At 38.9% G+C, this 21,009-nt stretch overlaps 1 protein-coding gene across 1 annotated transcript in view; it reads left to right on the forward strand.

The window, feature by feature from the left end:
- Positions 1–14,423: 14,423 nt before the first annotated feature.
- Positions 14,424–21,009, forward strand: part of ogfrl1 (opioid growth factor receptor-like 1) — a 50,761-nt gene continuing 44,175 nt past the window's right edge. The window contains exon 1 of the mRNA XM_062058842.1: positions 14,424–14,495. The gene's annotated coding sequence lies outside the window, so the exon portion shown is untranslated. The remainder of the gene's footprint in view (positions 14,496–21,009) is intronic.

Here is a 21,009-nt window from a genome sequence, read left to right on the forward strand (position 1 = left end):
TTGATGATAATGCCTTACAGCTTATGAAAACCTTGAATTGAAAATCTAAGAAAATGTGAGGTCTTCAAAAACTGTTAACTATGAACATCAGAGTTATAATAAATAAAGGCTTCACGTTGCATGTAATGATTTTACATCACATATTAAGTTTCACATTTGAAGTTCAGTTATTTTTTTCCAAATAAGAATCGATAAGAGGACCATTAAGGAATCGAATTATTAAGCAGATCGAAAGTGGAATCTTATCAATTCCCATCCCTAGCTGTGGGGATGTTTTTTCAGCGGCAGGAACTGGGAGACTAGTCATGAATGAAAGATGATTGCAGCAATGTACAGAGACATCCTGGATGAAAACCAACGCTTCAATTGTAACAAAAGAAACAAAGTTACTGAGAAATATTATATTTTATTTAATTACACAAAGTAAATACCGGTAATCACGGTGCAAAATTAATCAACATATTTAAAGTCAACATGTCCTGTAAACATGACATTCAGTGCAGAAAGTATGTTTATCCAGTACTGTTTGGGATGTTTAGCTGCAATTATTTACCTAAAGAATAAAAGTGTGCACATGAACATTCCTGGTGGTCTATCAATTAAAATGTTACTAGGCAATCTAATGATTGCAGGTGCATCCCAGTACAAAGTTCTGTATAAGTACGTAAAAGCCTCATAGTAGCTGATTCAACTTCCAAAGACCAGCATTAGAACCCCTTGGTGCCCCAATAGAATTCATACAGTTCATGTGTAGTGCAATGCACTGGGTATGTAAGAACTTGTCGTCTTGTATTGACAGCAGTGTGCATGGACCAGGAAACAAGTAACTCCTAGTTCCATCAACCTAGATTACCTTTAACATGAGCTCCAGGCAGCAGACTGTCATGAATGTGGAGTAGGATTTGCTGTTGATTTGACCCTGCAGGTTTGGCTATTATGTGACATCATGTAAAATGTCAAGTATCTGTGAGAAGGAGGGCAGCCAGGGACACAAAGGCTGCTGCTGGCCACAGTATTACAAACAGGAAAATAATGTTGACAAATATATATTAGCATTATTGTTGTCATATGAGTGTATTCATTTATTTTATTATGATTCGAACAGATGATATATTGTATATGAAAATATGTAAACACTGTAGGAAACTACTTTCTTACTGTTTAATGTGTTTTATTCTGATTTACAATATATTTATCAATTGATTATTTACACTGGAACGTCAATTTACTAATCCTAGTTAACCCCTTTTTTGATTTACAACCGACAATGTATATTTAGAAACTAATACAATTGCTCTATAGACTGTGAAAAAAATTCTCCTGTTCAGAGCTGACCAGATTCCACCCCAGGTTGATGGGCCACTGTCGTCACTATCTAATGGAGCACTAACACAGTTCTTTACAGACTTTTTTTTTTTTTTAGATATAAAAGACTTCAAGATTTTATCAACAAAATAACAATTTAGGAGATGAGTGCATGTACAGTATATGTACAGTAGGAAGGGGATTCACATGGACCCATTTGTCGCGGTTTTGCCTGACACATGAAACATGACGAATTGGGGGGGGTGCACTATCCACTTAAGAGCCAGACGGCAGTGAAGTGTTGAATTACTTAAAATGTGTTTTGTGGCAATTCCAACTTTGACCACAGCGTCAGTTGCGATGTACGGTGGCGTTTTCCATCATTTTCTGCAGATTGCATTGCAAAATTATTACCCCCCCACCTTCCTCTCACGCGAGAGCCACCCAGGAATTGGACCATATGAATCCTTTCCCTGCTGTATATGCTCATCCATAGGGTCAGAACATCTGTGAATAACTCACTGTCAGCCTTTCAAGTAGAGTTTTCATTGTTTAGCAATAATGGCAATTTTTAAAACATTAATAATTTGAGGTTAATAAGCATATGAAAAAATAAACCATGAGGGATAAGAAAAAAAAACATGGTATTTAAATTGAGACAAGCACAGCTAAGTGGAGCACCCTGATATAAAACACGTTGGGCCAATACAGCCGTATAAGCGTTGACTTCTAAAACCACAGTAACCCAAGGTATGTAAGCAAAAGAGAATAATTGTGGAGATCTTTTGCAAGGCATAGAAGGGATGGACAGGTCAATGAATTGTATAATTTTGACAGTGATCATTGATATTTGCGTGCATGAACCTAAATAAGGTGGGGGGAACACATTTCACACACATTACTTGCAGAGGTGGGTAGTAAAGCATCACATATACGCCGTAACTTTTTGGATAAATTGTACTTGTCAGAGCAGTTTTAATGCAACATACTTTTTCCTTTTACTTGAGTATTTTTTGTGTATTGAATTTTTTTTGAATTATTAAATAGAAAATGGATGGATGGATATTGAGTTCCATTCTGATTGTTACATTTATTTATATCACAATTATTTATCATCTATTAGTGCTTGCGAAAACTTAATAATTTGTCAGCAAGCCTTTATTCGGCAGGCACTGTCACATAACTCTTTTTGACCAATCCAATTTAAGCACAAGTGAAGCTTGACTCCATCCCACCATTCCAACGAAGCCTGGCATTCTACTTGGCGAATAACAAGCCGGTGGCGAGGGACTGTTTATACCAGGGGTGTCAACTCATTTTAGATCGGGGGCCACTTGGAGAAAAATCTACTCCCAAGTGGGCCAAATCACGGCACGATAACTTAAAAATAAAGACAACTTCAGATTGTTTTCTTTCTTTAAAAATAGAACAAGCACATTCTGAAAATGTACAAATCATAATGTTGTTGGGGTTTTGTTACACTTTCATGTTGCGGTTAATAGTATTCCACCTTTATTTGTCCTTATTTATATTTTCTAAATAAATCATGTGATAATGTTCATCAGTCAACTCATTGGTGTTAATTTTCAATCTATCAAGATAAAAAAATAATATCACAATCAAATTACAGAATGTTATTTATGTAGTTTGCTCGTTTTCCTTGACTGGTGCACTAATATCATGTGGTTTATTTTATTTTTTACATATGTAGCATCATCTACATAGATACCATGCTGTGCTTCAACATACGGGTATTATTGTGTGTGTGTGTGTATAAGGACCGCAAAATGGCACCCATTAGCAGAAATTATTTGGCGTTTTGTTTCACAAAATTATGCAAAAACAACTTTTCTTACCTTCTGGTACCTGCTGATCTGTATTTGGGATCTGCATAAGTCCTAAAAATGTGCACGCGTCCGCCTTTGTAGTCCGCGATGCTCCGTAGCTTCTTCTTTTTCGCTATCTTCTTGTTATGGGGCATTTCACTTAGCGCAAGACAAACACAGGGAACCAAAAATTATCGAACCTAACAGTTGCGTTAAGCAAACAAAAGCACCAGAATGAGAGAGGCGGAAAGGAACGACTAAATAGATCTTTGATTAGTGCTCGGGAACAGGTGAGCATCCCGAACACTAATCAGAGGCAAGTGAACATAATCAGCACCCATGACAACCAAGAAAAACACAAAACAGGGGTGCTGAAACAGAACTAAAACAACCGGTGAATCCAGACAAAAAACAAACTATGATCGGGGCAACGGATCATAACAAACTGTACTGAATTACTGTTACTGTTAAAGATGGTAGAGCAGGAGCAAGACCATTACTTTACCATACGTCCGAAAAAAATTCTTACTGACAAACAAACTACTTTTGTAGTAGACCATGATGCCGTGCGCTAAGCCGAGCTTACCCGCCAATTTAAAAAGCAAGATACCTGATGTACCTTAATCGCTTTTGAGCTGATTTTCTGGCCAGCTAAAATTGCACAACTTAACAACCCAAAATAGCAGATGTGTCATTTTTCAAGCCAACACACAAAAGAAAACAGCTATGTGAGACATTTATATGTTAGTTTATGTATTTACACAGGACAATGACCAAGATGCCAATTATTGTGCACACTCAGTGTAGTTGTATAATAAAACTAGTTTGTTTCTTCTAATGACTGCACACATATTTGCATGCACTTTAAACCGGTGTTGAGGGTGTTTCTTAACATTTTTTTTTAACAAACAATAGATCAGTGATATTTTCTGTTTGGTAATAATTGTCTAAATCAATATAAGACCTGCATGATAAAATGTACACAAAGGCGATGTCCTGCAGGCAGCAAAGAGAGCGTGTGATCACTGGCCCTAGCATAATAGATAAAATATGATTTCTCTAAGTTATACACTCCAAATTGCCAACATTTCCCGAAAGGGATAAGCGGTAGGAAATGGATGGATGGATGGATGAAGATTTGAGCGTCAAATACATGTTTATGTTCCATTTCTATGATTTCCTGTTAAAAAAAACACAATTATTTAATACAAGTGTACGCACTGCACCTAATTTTATTTTACACTCAGCCGAGAGCAAGTGAATACGTTGTACCCCACCATGCACCTTGCTCTACCCAGCTTGTTTGCTTGATAAAATGGCTGAAATAATGTGATGCACCATATTCAGAAGTACAGTATTTAAATGCATCTATATATGCTAAGTTATGCAGAGTTGATTTATCACTTTGTCCAGTAATTGTAATAACCTTTAAAAAAGTGATATCAAGACAACTTCAAAGATGCGTTATCCTTTATTCTTTATATTTTAGTCGACAAAATTAACTGTCATTTTAATCGACTAAACTGTTGGGGAATTTAGTCCACTAAAAGTAGACTAAAACTAAATGAATTTAGATAACTAAAATATGACTAAAACTAAAATATTTTTTGTCAAAAGATTATGACGAAAACTAAATTAAAAACTGCTGTCAAATTTAACACTGGACGGACATCTATTTTGATGTCATCACAGCTTTTTTGACCAGTGCCTTGCCTCGTATGAACCACCAGAGTCCCACATGCAGCACATAGCTATCCAACACAAAGCTTCACCGGTCTAAACAGGAGTTAAATCCAACACACGCAGCAGCCTGTAATCCAGATGTGCGAACGTCTCTGACTCCTACAAGTCCAGTGTACTGAATGAAGGAGTCGGAAGAGTTAAAGGCCTACTGAAATGAAATTTTCTTATTTAAACGGGGATAACAGATCTATTTTATGTGTCATATTTGATCATTTCGCGATATTGCCATATTTTTGCTGAAAGGATTTAGTAGAGAACATCAACGATAAAGTTTTGGTCGCTGATAAAAAAGCCTTGCCTGTACCGGAAGTAGCATGACGTCACAGGTTGAAGGGCTCCTCACATTTGCACATTGTTTACACCAGCAGCGAGAGCGATTCGGACCGAAAAAGCGACGATTTGAGCCAGTATGAAAAGATTTGTGGATGAGGAACGTGAGAGTGAAGGATTAGAGTGCAGTGCAGGACGTATCTTTTTTCGCTCTGACCGTAACTTAGGTACAAGGGCTCATTGGATTCCACACTCTCTCCTTTTCCTATTGTGGATCACGGATTTGTATTTTAAACCACCTTGGATACTATATCCTCTTGAAAATGAGGCGAGAACGCGAAATGGACATTCACAGTGACTTTTATCTCCACGACAATACATCAGCGAAGCACTTTAGCTACGGAGCTAACGTGATAGCATCGTGCTTAAATGCAGATAGAAACAAAAGAAATAAGCCCCTGACTGGAAGGATAGACAGAAGAATTGTCAAAATGTGTAAATGGGACAAAACAAACAACATGTTTACTTGATCCAATTCCTGGGAAACTTATCAAGGAGCTTTTTGTATTATTAGGTCCATCAGTGTTAAATATTATAAACTTATCACTTTCCTCTGGCACTGTTCCCCTAGCATTCAAAAAAGCGGTTATTCATCCTCTACTCAAAAGACCTAACCTCGATCCTGGTAAACTACCGGCCGGTGTCCCACCTTCCGTTTATCTCGAAAATCCTCGAAAAAATTGTCGCACAGCAGCTAAATGAACACTTAGCGTCTAACAATCTCTGTGAACCTTTTCAATCCGGTTTCAGGGCAAATCCCTCTACGGAGACAGCCCTCGCAAAAATGACTAATGATCTATTGCTAACGATGGATTCTGATGCTTCATCTATGTTGCTGCTTCTTGATCTTAGCGCCGCTTTCGTTACTGTTGATCATAATATTTTATTAGAGCGTATCAAAACGCGTATTGGGATGACAGACTTAGCCTCGTCTTGGTTTAACTCTTATCTTACTGACAGGATGCAGTGTGTCTCCCATAACAATGTGACCTCGGACTATGTCAAGGTAACGTGCGGAGTTCCCCAGGGTTCGGTTCTTGGCCCTGCACTCTTTAGTATTTACATGCTGCCGCTAGGTGACATCATACGCAAATACGGTGTTAGCTTTCACTGTTATGCTGATGACACCCAACTCTACATGCCCCTAAAGCTGACCAACACGCCAGATTGTAGTCAGCTGGAGGTGTGTCTTAATGAAATTAAACAATGGATGTCCGCTAACTTTTTGCAACTCAACGCTAAGAAAACGGAAATGCTGATTATCAGTCTTGCTCAACACCGACATCTATTTAATAATACCACCTTAACATTTGACAACCAAACAATTAAACAAGGCGACTCGGTAAAGAATCTGGGTATTATCTTCGACCCAACTCTCTCGTTTGAGTCACACATTAAGAGTGTTACTAAAACGGCCTTCTTTCATCTCCGTAATATCGCTAAAATTCGTTCCATTTTGTCCACAAGCGATGCTGAGATCATTATCCATGCGTTCGTTACATCTCGTCTCGATTACTGTAACGTTTTATTTTCGGGCCTCTCTATGTCTAGCATTAAAAGATTACAGATGGTACAAAATGCGGCTGCTAGACTTTTGACAAAAACAAGAAAGTTTGATCATATTACGCCTATACTGGCTCACCTGCACTGGCTTCCTGTGCACCTAAGATGCGACTTTAAGGTTTTACTACTTACGTATAAAATACTACACAGTCAAGCTCCTGCCTATCTTGCCGATTGTATTGTACCATATGTCCCGGCAAGAAATCTGCGTTCAAAGAACTCCGGCTTATTAGTGATTCCCAGAGCCCAAAAAAAGTCTGCGGGCTATAGAGCGTTTTCTATTCAGGCTCCAATACTATGGAATGCCCTCCCGGTAAAAGTTAGAGATGCTACCTCAGTAGAAGCATTTAAGTCTCATCTTAAAACTCATTTGTATACTCTAGCCTTTAAATAGACTCCCTTTTTAGACCAGTTGATCTGCCGTTTCTTTTCTTTTCTTTTCTACTCTGCTCCAAACCCGGGGTGGACCGCTATCCTGTTCATCAGATGGGGACATCTCTACGCTGCTGAGTCGTTTCCACTCGGGATGGTTCCTGCTGGCCCCACTATGGACTGGACTCTCGCTGATGTGTTGGACTTTCACAATATTATGTCAGACCCACTCGACATCCATTGCTTTCGGTCTCCTTTAGAGGGGGTGGGGGTTACCCACATATGCGGTCCTCTCCAAGGTTTCTCATAGTCATTCACATTGACGTCCCACTGGGGTGAGTTTTCCTTGCCCGTATGTGGGCTCTGTACCGAGGATGTCGTTGTGGCTTGTACAGCCCTTTGAGACACTTGTGATTTAGGGCTATATAAATAAACATTGATTGATTGATTGATTGAAGATCAACAATACTACCAAACTCTGGACCTGTAACCACACGGTTAATGCTGTACCGCCTGGTGAAGCCTAGCAATGCTGTTGCTAACGACGCCATTGAAGCTAACTTAGCTACGGGACCTCGACAGAGCTATGCTAAAAACATTGGCTCTCCACCTACGCCAGCTCTCATCTGCTCATCACGACCCGTGCTCACCTGCGTTCCAGCGATCGACGGCGCGACGAAAGACTTCACCACGATGATCGGTGCGGTCGACGGCCCGGAGACGGAGGAAGTCAAGGTGAGGACAGCGGCGCGGCGGGCGTTGTAGCTTTCGACGACACCCCGGCTGCCCTCAGAGTCGGTCGGCAAGAAACATATATTCCCCCAAAGTTACGTACGTGACATGCACATAGCGCCACGCACGTACGGGCAAGCGATCAAATGTTTGGAAGCCAAAGCTGTACTCGCGGTAGCGTGTCTGCTATCCAACTCAAAGTCCTCCTGGTTGTGTTGCTGTAGCCAGCCGCTAATACACCGATCCCACCTACAGCTTTCTTCTTTGCAGTCTCCATTGTTAATTGAACAAATTGCAAAAGATTTCTCAACACAGATGTCCAGAATACTGTGGAATTTTGCGATGAAAACAGAGCTGTTTGTATTGGGATACAATGGTGTCCCAATACTTCCGCTTCAATCCTTCAAACGTCATCATACCTAGACGTTTTCAGATGAAAGTTTCCCGGGAAATTTAAAATTGCACTTTATAAGTTAACCCGGCATGTGTTGCAATGTTAAGATCAGACTGCGTGGTCGGTAGTAGTGGGTTTCAGTAGGCCTTTAAGCTAAGGTAAGAACATTTGATATATTTGTGAAAGCACAATAAGACAATAATTTAGCTATGCAACACAAATATGTGTGCAGGTTTTGCAGTTTTCTTCAACCCACTCGACCACGCTACTTTAACGTGAATGAAAACTGCATAAAGAAAACAGTCCTGGCAGTGCAATAAATGATATAAAACCCCAACATGTTATCGTCATTGCGGGCAAAAGAAAACAATTGTTAAGAAATAAACAATTCTGTGAAATAAACAGCATCATTTACTAAATTAAAAATAATGCATATTAAAAACTTATCATCCTTAACCTTGAAAGGGGAACTGCACTTTTTTTTGGAATTTCTCCTCTCGTTCACAAGCCTTATGAGCGACAAGAAGATAAAAGTTTAGGGTTTTTTTTTTTGCATTCAAATTTGTGATAATCGGCTCGTTGTAGGTGGGTAGCAATGCAGCTAATGGGATCAAACCATTCTGCCTCAAAATCACTTTAAAAATGGTTTCAAAAACACAACAATACTTCGTCTACGTTCAGTAACCTGTATAATAACCAAATTGTAGTGACATTGTTATTGTAAGAGCGAACACTCAGGAGCTCTTTTTCTAGCATAGTAACAAATCGGCATGCTATGGTATTAGCCGTAGAAGCTAATTACGGAAAGAGATACGCTAGCTTCTACGGTGACACGAAACACGTTTGAGTTTGTAATGCACAACACAATGCGAGAAGACACCAATCTTACTGACTGAAGAACATGAAAAATCATATTACAGTATTTTTAAAGTATTAGCCCACATTTCATGTTCAGTAGAAGCATTTAAGTCCCATCTTAAAACTCATTGTATACTCTAGCCTTTAAATAGACCCCCCTTTTAGACCAGTTGATCTGCCGTCTCTTTTCTGCTTTGCCCCCCTCTCCTGCATGGAGAGGTTATCAGGTGACCACAAATGACGCACTAGCTGTTCAAAGTCAGGACACGGGTGGACCACTCATCTGTGCATCAGTTGGGGACGTCTCTGCGCTGCTGGCTTGTCTCCACTCAAGATGATCCCCTGCTGGCCCCACTATGGACTGGACTCTCACACCATTAACTAGATCCACTCGACATCCATTGCACCGGTCGCCCAGGGGGGCGGGGGTCCCCACATCTGCGGTCCCCTCTGAGGTTTCTCATTGTATCCAATTGGGTTGTTTTTTCTTGCCCAGATGTGGGATCTGTCGTTGTGGCTTGTGCAGCCCTTTCAGACACTTGTGATTAAGGGCTATATAAATAAACTTTGATTGATTTGATTGTTGTTTGTACACAGCTAGACAGACAGCATATGTACTGTAGTTGTAATAACACGCATGACGTGCTGCGTGTATTAATATTAAAGTTACTCATTCAATGGACAGTTGTCTCTTTGGTCCAGCTGGCCACAGATGTTGTTTCCGGTTAGTTATTGGTAAACACACCATTTATGTCGAAATAGCATGGCTTCAAATTCCACATTTTGCAGCTTCGATACACTTTCACCCCACTCTCTCGGCTTCCGTCTGCTCCAGCGTCTCACCCTTCCTTTGTAGTTCATCTTTCATAAATTCAGATTCCAAAAGATAAGGTTGTGAATCCTCATTTATCCAAAAATAGTCGTATTTGTTGTCTGTTACCAAATCTGCCATGATTAGAACAGATACAAGTGTTTGGGGCTGTTGCCAGAAGTCAGACGTGCACTGCTATTGAAGCGGTCATTAATGCGCCGATTAATTAGTTCTGGTAATGATTTAAATGACCAAAATACAGTAAATATTGTACATATTACATTTTGTTATGAACGTGTCTGTTACTACATTATATATATACTTGCAGTGTGTATACAAAACGTTGATAAAGTGTTTTGAAGTGGTTTCAGAGGGCTTTGAAGGCTACAACGGTGACAACATTTAGCCATTTTTTATCACCTTTAAAATATGTTTTTTTTTTTAAAAGACGTGTGTTCTTGTCTCTCATAACGATTGTGAACAATGGGCAAAATAAAAAATAAGAAAAGTGAAGTTTCCCTTTAAAATAATTGTTTTATTTAATGCCCTGACATTTGGCCTTGCCCCTAAAATGACAAAATTCCAAACCTGCCTCATACAATATCACGTATTCTTTCAAAGGCCTCTTGAACCGTTCCTCCAACTTTAAAAGGCTTAGTGGGGCTACTGTATGATTCACTGATGTTCCACTCCAGTTGTCGTCTGTGGACAATGAACTCTTCTATCTGACTTCTGAGGGAACGTTCAGCTCATCCACTTTGATAGTCGTGTGGCAACATACAGTGTCTCTGGGATAAAACCATGTGTCATTACTTTAAAACTTATTTACTTCAATTATAAAACAGAATAAACACTACAAGATTTATTTGATTGACTGAATACACTGACCTGTTATTGGTGCAAAAATTAAATATACAGTATACAAACCCAAATAATAGATAATTCGAATACAAAATACATTAACAAATAAAAGATACAATAATTGTTTAAATCGTCCATTAATGAATGAAATTCAGATAATTTAATTTTCAACAATTATGTTGAACGTATTTAATAACCAGTCGCTTCAGGACAATATTATCACTAAAATCATGACCTTTGAATGTTTTAATTGATATTTCTTATTGACTTAAAGGGATTTTTGATTATTTATTAATAATATATATATATATATATATATATATATATATATATCTTTATTTATTTATAATAGTGCAGTTGTTTCGCGTGCAATATGTATTATTTATTATGTGTTACTCACTTTAAGTTTTAAAATGTTTTAATTATGTTTTACTATTGTTACTGTATGTAAGAATTGATTGATTGATTGACATTTTAATATTAGTAGATTGCACAGTACAGTACATATTCCGTACAATTGACCACTAAATGGTAACACCCCAATAAGTTTTTCAACTTGTTTAAGTCGGGGTCCACGTTAATCAATTCATGGTAAATGCACCGCAACCACAGAATTTCCCCATTGTGGGATGAATAAAGTCTGTCTTATCTTATTCTTTCCTATTCAACAGCCTTTCATTTAATGAGGCTCCAGCTTGCATTGAAAATCTTCATGAAAAGCCCCATGGAACAAATTAATGGTGTACGCGCACTAGGCCATTCGGACCATGCTAGACTTAAAGCATGAAACCATCTCCACATGGTGTGAAGTTGGCCCAAGCACAATATGATGAGGGTGAGTATCTCCAATTTAATCTGTCACAAATCAATAATATAGTCGGCAGGATCAATGATCCAATTGTCCAAATGACTCAGCAACATAAGCTATACCTACAATAGTCTCTCATATATCCGTACTTCTTATAGATACATGTATACAGTATGTCATTCACTGTAGTAGTATTGCAGCCGTACTGTCGTTTCCAGAACAGATGCAACAGGCAGACATTTAGCAATGCAGCTTACATTTATCAAAATACTCCAGCCACTTCCTTGCCCATGCTCGTGGACCCTCACCAACAGCATCCACATTCTTGTTGCACAACAAAACTTCTTCTGTTCATAAAATCTCCTTATGCATGTCTTGTCTATAATGGTTATGTGTTTGAGGACCAAGTGTAATGCACAAAATGTGTGTCTATTTTATATTTATAATTATTATTTTATCATAAACTTGCCTTAATCTATTGTTTGTTTAGTATTTGTTTTAGAAAATAAAACCCAGTTACATGTCAGATGCTAACAGACATGGCAATGATTCTTTTCCACAAGCTCTTTTTTTTTTTTTAGATTTGTGAACGGGAGATTCATCACTGGTATCATTCATGCCTTAGCATTACGTTTCTATAAACAGGATGGCAGTATCATCTGTTACGCTGACACATACAATTAGCCAGTGTATCAGGCTGAGAGATTAGCTGCTCTTTCAGGACTTGGACTTAAACAGAGCTGTCCTGGTTCGCATCTTTCTGTGGACAAAAATAAATTGCAACTGGTTGAAGATGATTATTTCAGTTTTTCTCACTGGCATTGCTGTCAGAGACCTAAAACTGGACATCAAATGAAACTGTGGTTTTATTTGACATCCCCTCCCTGTTCCCTTGTATTCCAACACAGGATGCAGTAGAGACTGTGAGGCAACAATTACTGCTTAATCGCACCCTGCAGAATGGATCCACATTAAACTCCTGGAACTTTGCCTCAATACCACATACATTCAATTCATGGGAACTTTTTACAGTCAAAAACACGGTTGTTCTAATGGTTCTCCAGGATTTATTGTGGCAAACCTTTACATGAAAATGTGATTAGAAGAGTTTTGAGCTCTTTTAGGGCAACAGAAAAATCAGAAACTAAGAAGTGCAAGCCTTCAGTGGACAAAAACATCCAGTTCACACGAGAGGATGTCAATGAGAGTAATTTGCCTTTTTTGGACTGTGATGTCCACATTGGAGACGACTAGGGCCTACTAAAAAACCCACACATCTTGAAAGATATCTACTTTTTGATTCACATCGTCCATTGGATGGCAAACTGGGTGTTATCAGAATTCTACAACCCAAAGCTGATAATTTTCCCATAAGCCCAGGGGCTTGTGGTTACCCCAACTGGTTGCATCAAGTTCTACAAGGAACAAAAACAAAGCGGGTGAGGAGGAAAAATATGAAAGACACAACAAAATTGTCATTCCATATGTATCAGGTCTATCTGATACAAATATCCGGTATATCTAATACATATCGAATGGCAATGTTATTGCATCTGTACAGAAACTCAGAAGATTTTTAACCAACACAACAATCCACTACACCAGGAAACACCCTGAGACAACGACTAGTGCACCCCAAAGACCGGACACTCCATACCTAGAGAAAAACTAATCTGGTGTATGTGGTCCAGTGCAGTGACAAATTCACTGATTTACTGTATACTGGGGAAACAAAACACTTACTACCATAGTAGGTGCATGTCAATACACAAATGTGCAAACTATTCAGGTCAAGACTTTGCTGTCTACTTGCAACTCAAAGAGAAGACAAAAATTTACATATTCTGGATAGGGAATAGCCCTCATCCGTAAACAGGTGAGAGGTGTGCGACATCATCTATCCCCAACAAACAATGTCCTTTCAACCATTCCTAACAGATTTAACATGTTAGCCTCTGAAAAAAACCCAACCATAGACACTTTTTAGTTACATGGTCTCTTCCTTTCATTCTGAGAACTGTCGTTTTTTTCACCACAATATAGCGCAACCATTCTTGTCGGGACATGCCTTCTCCTCTAAGAGGATAAATAGTTTGTGTCTGGCACCAAGCTTTTAGACTGGCTCAGTCCCATCTAAGTCTGTGAGCATGAACTGATTAAGCCTGCTCAGATGAGAGGCAAAATATCGTCAAAGACAATAAAAACAGTCCAGTTGTGATCGGTTCAATGGCCTAAGAATACACTGACCTGATAAATGAGAATATCTGGAGGACACTTTGGTATTTAAGGTTTTGGCTTTTCCTCCAACGTAAGGATCCACAGTATGTAGCTGTGTGTTTGCTGATTTTGGAGATGGTTTAGATGGGATGGAATCAGCATTAAAGGCATTTGTACTGGTGGAAGTCCTGCACAATTCTGCATATCACAATCGTCTACTTTATTTTCCATAGGAAATGAAGAGATGTGCTCTTGTGGCTGATGTCGGTGTTGTCTTTCTTCATACTATAAGAATTTATCAGAGAATGTCTCCTTACTTTAATTTTTATCTTAAATCGATACCATTAGTCCTCGAAGAAAAGAAGCCTTCAGCAGGTCACTTGGCTAGATCAATAACAGCCACAGAGCTCCTCTTCAAGTCAGCATGATGGATGTTGTGGCAAACTGCCTGTAGCCACACCTCTCAGCGTGCAGGACTTGGCACCAGGTGAACCAAACCCTAATCAGACAGCAGGCCTCAGCACCAGGTGGAATTAATTTCAATCAGGGAACTAGGTGGCTTTATATTGAAGCTGCTGTGTGTACGGGTAGGAAGGGTAGACAAGGAAGTTGAATGGTCTCGAAAAACAGAGGATTGGGAACTGCACAAAAACTATCACTTGAAGACTAAAGAGGGTAAGAGCATTATGTGCTGCTCAAGTAATTGGAATTCCTATTGATGCTTAGTGGTGTTGTCTGGGTGTATACAGTTTATAAACTGCTCAAAAAAATAAAGGAAACACTAAAATAACACATTCTAGATCTGAATGAATGAAATATCTTATCGAATATGCTGTTTTTTATATAGTTGAATGTGCTGACAACAAAATCACATGAAAATTATCAATGGAAATCAAATGTATTAACCCATGGAGGTCTGAATTTGGAGTCACACTCAAACATTAGGTGGAAAAACACTACAGGCATTACAGAAATTAATTGTCAATCAGTGTTGTTTCCTAAGTAGACAGATTTATTTCACAGGAGTGTGATTACTTCGGAGTTAAGTTAAAGTACCAATGATTGTCACACACTAGAGATGCGCGGATAGGCAATTATTTCATCCGCAACCGCATCACAAAAGTCGTCATTCACCCGCCATCCACCCGAACCAACATTTTATCAAAACCACACCCGCCCCCCACCCGCCCGTTGTTATATAGCTAATATAGACGATGCAAGGCATTAGTGAGGTTAGAAAGCTTTTGCCTGTTAAAGAAAGGAGACTGATCCAATGCAGCAGAGACATTCAATGCGTGCCATGCATTAACATCTCTTGGCCACGCATTAGTGGCTAAGAGATATTAATGCATGATAATGTTATTTATCATTATTATAATATTATTGTAATTTCCATTAAGAAAGTGTTGACTATTGTTGCCAATGCAGGAGTACGTTCCTCACACTTTGTGTGCGCAGTTGCAGCAAGCAGAACGATGCTTTTAAGAAGTTAGAAAAATGTTTTAGAAAGACTAGGCCTATATTTTCGTTAGGTAAAAAAAAAATTCTGAATTTATTTCAATGAATATTAACTTGTTAACGTTATAATGCTCAAATAGGGACGAGGGCGGGGTGCACAGTGAAACAGTGAACAATTTTGCGACAAAGATTAACTTTTATTGATTGATGTGCAGCCATGACAAAATATCAGACAATCTCCATTGTCAACGACAGGCAGGAAAATAAAGATAAACACTTAGCCTATGTTGTAGGCATAGGCATAGGCTCATACGTTTTTAAGTTGAAACAAAAAAAAATAATAAAAAATGTGCCTCATAAGCCTTAGGCTGTCAATCACGCGCACAAACTTAAATTATACAATAACATATGTATGTCATCCCTATTTAAACAAAAATAAATTAAATAAATAATAATAATAAAAAATTACCTGCAACTTATTGGCCAAGGCAAATAGCTGAAGGGGGGAAATCAAACCCATCAGACTGTGTTGTGTTGTGCTGCAGTGCCTGATGATTGATTGATTGATTGATTGATTGATTGAGACTTTTATTAGTAGGTTGCACAGTGAAGTACATATTCCGTACAATTGACCACTAAATGGTAACACCCGAATAAGTTTTTCAACTTGTTTAAGTCGGGGTCCACTTAAATTGATTCATGATACAGATATATACTATCATATATACTATCATCATAATACAGTCATCACACAAGATAATCACATTGAATTATTTACATTATTTACAATCAGGGGTGTGGAGGGAGGGAGGGGGGGGGGATATGGACATCAAGTAGTGGACATAGAGAGAGAGAGAGAGAGAGAGAGAGAGAGAGAGAGAGAGAGAGAGAGAGAGATCAGAAGGCATAAGAAAAAGAATCTGCATTTGATTGTTTACATTTGATTATTAGCAATCCGGGGAGGGTGTTAGTTTAGGGTTGTAGCTGCCTGGAGGTGAACTTTCATTGCGGTTTTGAAGGAGGATAGAGATGCCCTTTCTTTTATACCTGTTGGGAGCGCATTCCACATTGATGTGGCATAGAAAGAGAATGAGTTAAGACCTTTGTTAGTTCGGAATCTGGGTTTAACGTGGTTAGTGGAGCACCCCCTGGTGTTGTGGTTATGGCGGTCATTTACGTTAAGGAAGTAGTTTGACATGTACTTCGGTATCAGGGAGGTGTAGCGGATTTTATAGACTAGGCTCAGTGCAAGTTGTTTAACTCTGTCCTCCACCTTGAGCCAGCCCACTTTAGAGAAGTGGGTAGGAGTGAGGTGGGATCTGGGGTGGAGGTCTAGAAGTAACCTGACTAGCTTGTTCTGAGATGTTTGGAGTTTAGATTTGAGGGTTTTGGAGGTGCTAGGGTACCAGGAGGTGCATGCGTAATCGAAAAAGGGTTGAACGAGAGTTCCCGCCAGAATCCTCAAGGTGCTTTTGTTGACCAGAGAGGAAATTCTGTAGAGAAATCTCGTTCGTTGGTTAACCTTTTTGATTACCTTGGTTGCCATTTTATCACAGGAAAGGTTAGCCTCTAGAATGGAACCTAGGTAGGTGACCTCATCTTTCCTGGCGATGACACTGTCACCTACTTTTATGGTGAAGTGATTGACTGAATAATTGACTGTTTCAAAGAGTGCTGCTCGTTTTTCGTATGTGGGTAACAACATTTAACTATGTATATATATTTCCGAATTGGTTCAACCGCCACCCGTCCGAATCTATTTAAAATCTATTTTTTTCGTCATGTCACCCGCCCGACCCGCGGTTTATCCGCGGACTCCGCAGTTGTGTCCGCAAACCGTGCATCTCTATCACACACACACTAGGTGTGGCAAAATTATTCTCTGCATTTGACCCATCACCCTTGGTCACCCCTGGGAGGTGAGGGGAGCAGTGGGCTTTACATTGTGTTGTTTAAATGGGTTATACGTATATAGCGCTTTTCTACCTTCAAGGTACTCAAAGCGCTTTGACACTATTTCCACATAACTTTCCATAACTTTAAGTGTTTCCTTTATTTTTTGAGCAGTTTATATTTGTCAACATGTGTCAACAAATGATTTAATAACTTAACTGTGGTAATTAAATGTATTTGGTTATAGTGGAAATTAGTTACTTTGGTCTATTATCTATTGCTTTTGTGTTATATACCTTTTGGTGTATGTAGGGTTTTTAGTTTAGGCCATAAAATGGGGAATAACAGTAAAATATGAGGTTAATTGTGTTACATTGGGTTGTGCAAGGTTTAGGATAAAGACTGTCTATGAGAACAGCATGAGGTCATTGGTACAGATATATGGATGACACATGGGTGAAAATCAGAAACCAAGAAGTGCAAGCCTTCACCGAGCACATGAACTCAGTGGACAAAAACATCAAGTTCACACGTGAGGATGTCAAAGACAGTAAGTTGCTTGTTTTGGACTGTGATGTCCACATTGGAGAAAACAGGGACCTCCATGTCGGGGTTTACCAAAAACCCACACATACCGATCAACATAGGCACCGATCCCGTGGGTGCTTTGGCACAATGCCGAGCACCCACGTGGGATTGATGGCAATTTTCAATCTTTGGAATAATTTTTGTAATATCAATCCTGTTGATATTAATTTTGTGATGAGTTTGGTACATTTTACATAATAAAAATTCACAATTTATAATGTGTATAATTAACGAATCCTAACCAGGATTTCATTGTGCCCGACAACAAACTAATAACACAATAATCTAGACCTTTAACACACTGCATACGTGCGAATGAAGTGCATACTTAGTCAACAGCCATACATGTCACACTAAGGGTGACAGTATGAACAATGCCAACACTGTCATAAACATGTGCCATATAGTGAAACCACACTAAACAACAACGACAAACACATTTTGGAAGAATATTTACACCGCAACACAACATAAACACTACACAACAAATTCCCAGAATTCCCTGTGGCACCAACTCTTCCGGGACACTACAATATAAACAAACACCATTGGTGGATCTACACCTAACATCCACTGTAATGATACCACGTACAATAGCATATCTAGTCGATACTACTATGATTACATCGATATTTTTTAACATTGCAAAATCTTCTTTGGGTTTTTTTTTTAATTTATGTTATGTTTATAAACTCAGGAAATATGTCCCTGGACACATGAGGACTTTGAATATGACCAATGTATGATTCTGTTTCAGATTGATACCCAAATTTCATCATCCAAAACTAATGTAAAGTATCAAACAACAGAAGAATAAGTGATTATTACATTTTAACAGAAGTGTATATAGAACATGTTGAAACAGAAAATAACCAGATATTAACAGTAAATGAACAAGTAGATTAATAATTCATTTTCTACCACTTGTCCTTAATAATTTTGACGAAATAATAGAATGATAAATGACACAATATGTTACTGCATACGTCGGCAGCTAAATTAGGAGCCTTTGTTTGTTTACTTACTACTAAAAGACAAGTTGTCTTGTATGTTCTCTATTTTATTTAAGGACAAAATTGCAATAAGAAACATATGTTTAATGTACTGTAAGATTTTTTTGTTAAAATAAATTCAATAATGACATTTTTTGTGTACCTGAATACTTTTGGTACCGGTACCAAAATATTGGTATCGGGACAACACTATTACAGACACACCGAGCACCCCCTGGCAGAAATGTAGATCGGCGCCTATGCAGATCAACACCTACTTTTTGACTCCCACCACCCACCCAAACACAAACTGGGCGTTATGAGAACCCTACAACACAGAGCTGACAATGTTCCTACCAGCCAGCTGGCCAAATAGAAAAAGCATAGGCCTTTTAGGGAAGCCGTAAAAACTTGTGGTTACCCTGTGGTCGTTTGTGAAAAGTGCATCGAGTTCCAGAAATAACAAGAACAGAGTGGATGAGGAGGAAAAGGGTGACAGACACTAATATATTGTCATTCTATATATATCTGGTCTGTCTGAGAAATTCAAAATGATTTTTAATCAACACAACATCCCAGTACACTTCAAACCAGGAAACACCTTGAGACAGAGACTGGTGCATCCTAAAGACCGTACACCCCACACCCACAAAAACAATCTGGTGTATGCTATCCAGTGTAATGATGAATTCACTGATTCATATATTGGGGAAACAAAACAACCACTAAACCGACGCATGACACAGCATAGACAGGCAAACTCTTCAGGCCAAGACTCAGCTGTCTACCTGCACCTCAGAGAGAAACAGCACTCATTTGACAACAAAAATGTACAGATTCTGGACAAGGAGAACGGATGGTTCGAAAGAGAAATGAGGGAAGCCATCTTTGTCAAGGTTGAAAAACCATCCCTGAACAGAGGAGGTGGTCTGCAACAACACCTGTCTCCCACATACAACACCGTTCTTTCAGCTATTTCTAAAAGACTCTGCAATTTAGCCTCCAACAAATAACAGGAGTTAGAAACATTCTGGTCACAGAAGGTAACCAGCAGTGTTGGGTTGGTTACTGAAAACCAGTAACCAGTTACAATTACTAGTTACTTTATTTCAAAAGTAACTCAGTTACTAACTCAGTTACTTACACCAAAAAGTAATGCGTTACTGTGAAAAGTAACTATTTAGTTACTTCTTCCCCCCACCCCTTTTTTTAAGGCTCCCATTAATGCCCTTTTAGCCTTCATTTCAGTACTGTTATTGCACTGGAGAATAATACCATCTGTTGATCAACTTGACATGCATTTGCATCACTGAACTCAGAAAGCAATGTGGTCTACATACAACACACAAAGACAAAGATATGTTTCAAAGGGCCAATTTATTTCAGGCCAGAAAAAATTGACAAAACTATTTTAAATAGCTGCAACATAATGGCACTTTAACTTTAACTCTAAGTAGATGGGATCTTTGATCCAAGACACAACTTACATTTAACTAAAATGTTCTTTTCTTTGTGCTCGACAAAAGAAAAGTATTGAGAATGTCTCCATGTTAAAAAACTCGACTTCTGGCTTCGCCATGATGTCTTGTTAGTTGTTATGAGAGTAGCGTATGTGTGTGTGTGTGTGTGGCCCTTTAAGATATGACAGCATGAGAGGTGAGTGACGTCAGTGAGTGAGTGGGCGAGAGAGGTGAGGGAGCGGCGACAGTGAGTGCTGTAGGCAGGGGCGCCGCTAAGGATTTTGGGCCCCATGAAAAGAATCTTTACAGGGCCCCCAACACAGCGGCAACATTTTTTGATGCTATTTTACATACAATTATGCATTTTAATGGTATTCTGAATACAATGGAATTAATTTTGAGTCATTTATTTGCTGCACCACTGATTCTTGAGACTGTAGTAAAATGTATTATATTTTGTATTATATTATTATTATTATTTCAACACACACAGCTGCTCACCTCCTTCCTCATGTGGGGGCACTGGGGCTGATTCAGGGGCAGGGGGACTTGGGGGCTGACAGACAGCTGCTGCTGCTGCTGGTGCACTTGACTCTGTTCAGAATGAGGCAACATTGTGACAGAGGGGATATCAACTATTATTGAATAAGAACAGCTTGATAAATGTTTGACTGGATTGATTATTTAACTAATATAGCAGTAAAATGTAAAAATCCAGAGTTTTCTTGAGCTAACATGGTGAGAAAAGTGAGCCAGCTTATTACCACAGACAGGGACAAAGTTAATATGCATAACTTT

The sequence above is a fragment of the Entelurus aequoreus genome, linkage group LG09 (assembly GCF_033978785.1).
Source record: "Entelurus aequoreus isolate RoL-2023_Sb linkage group LG09, RoL_Eaeq_v1.1, whole genome shotgun sequence".
Taxonomy (NCBI): domain Eukaryota; kingdom Metazoa; phylum Chordata; class Actinopteri; order Syngnathiformes; family Syngnathidae; genus Entelurus; species Entelurus aequoreus.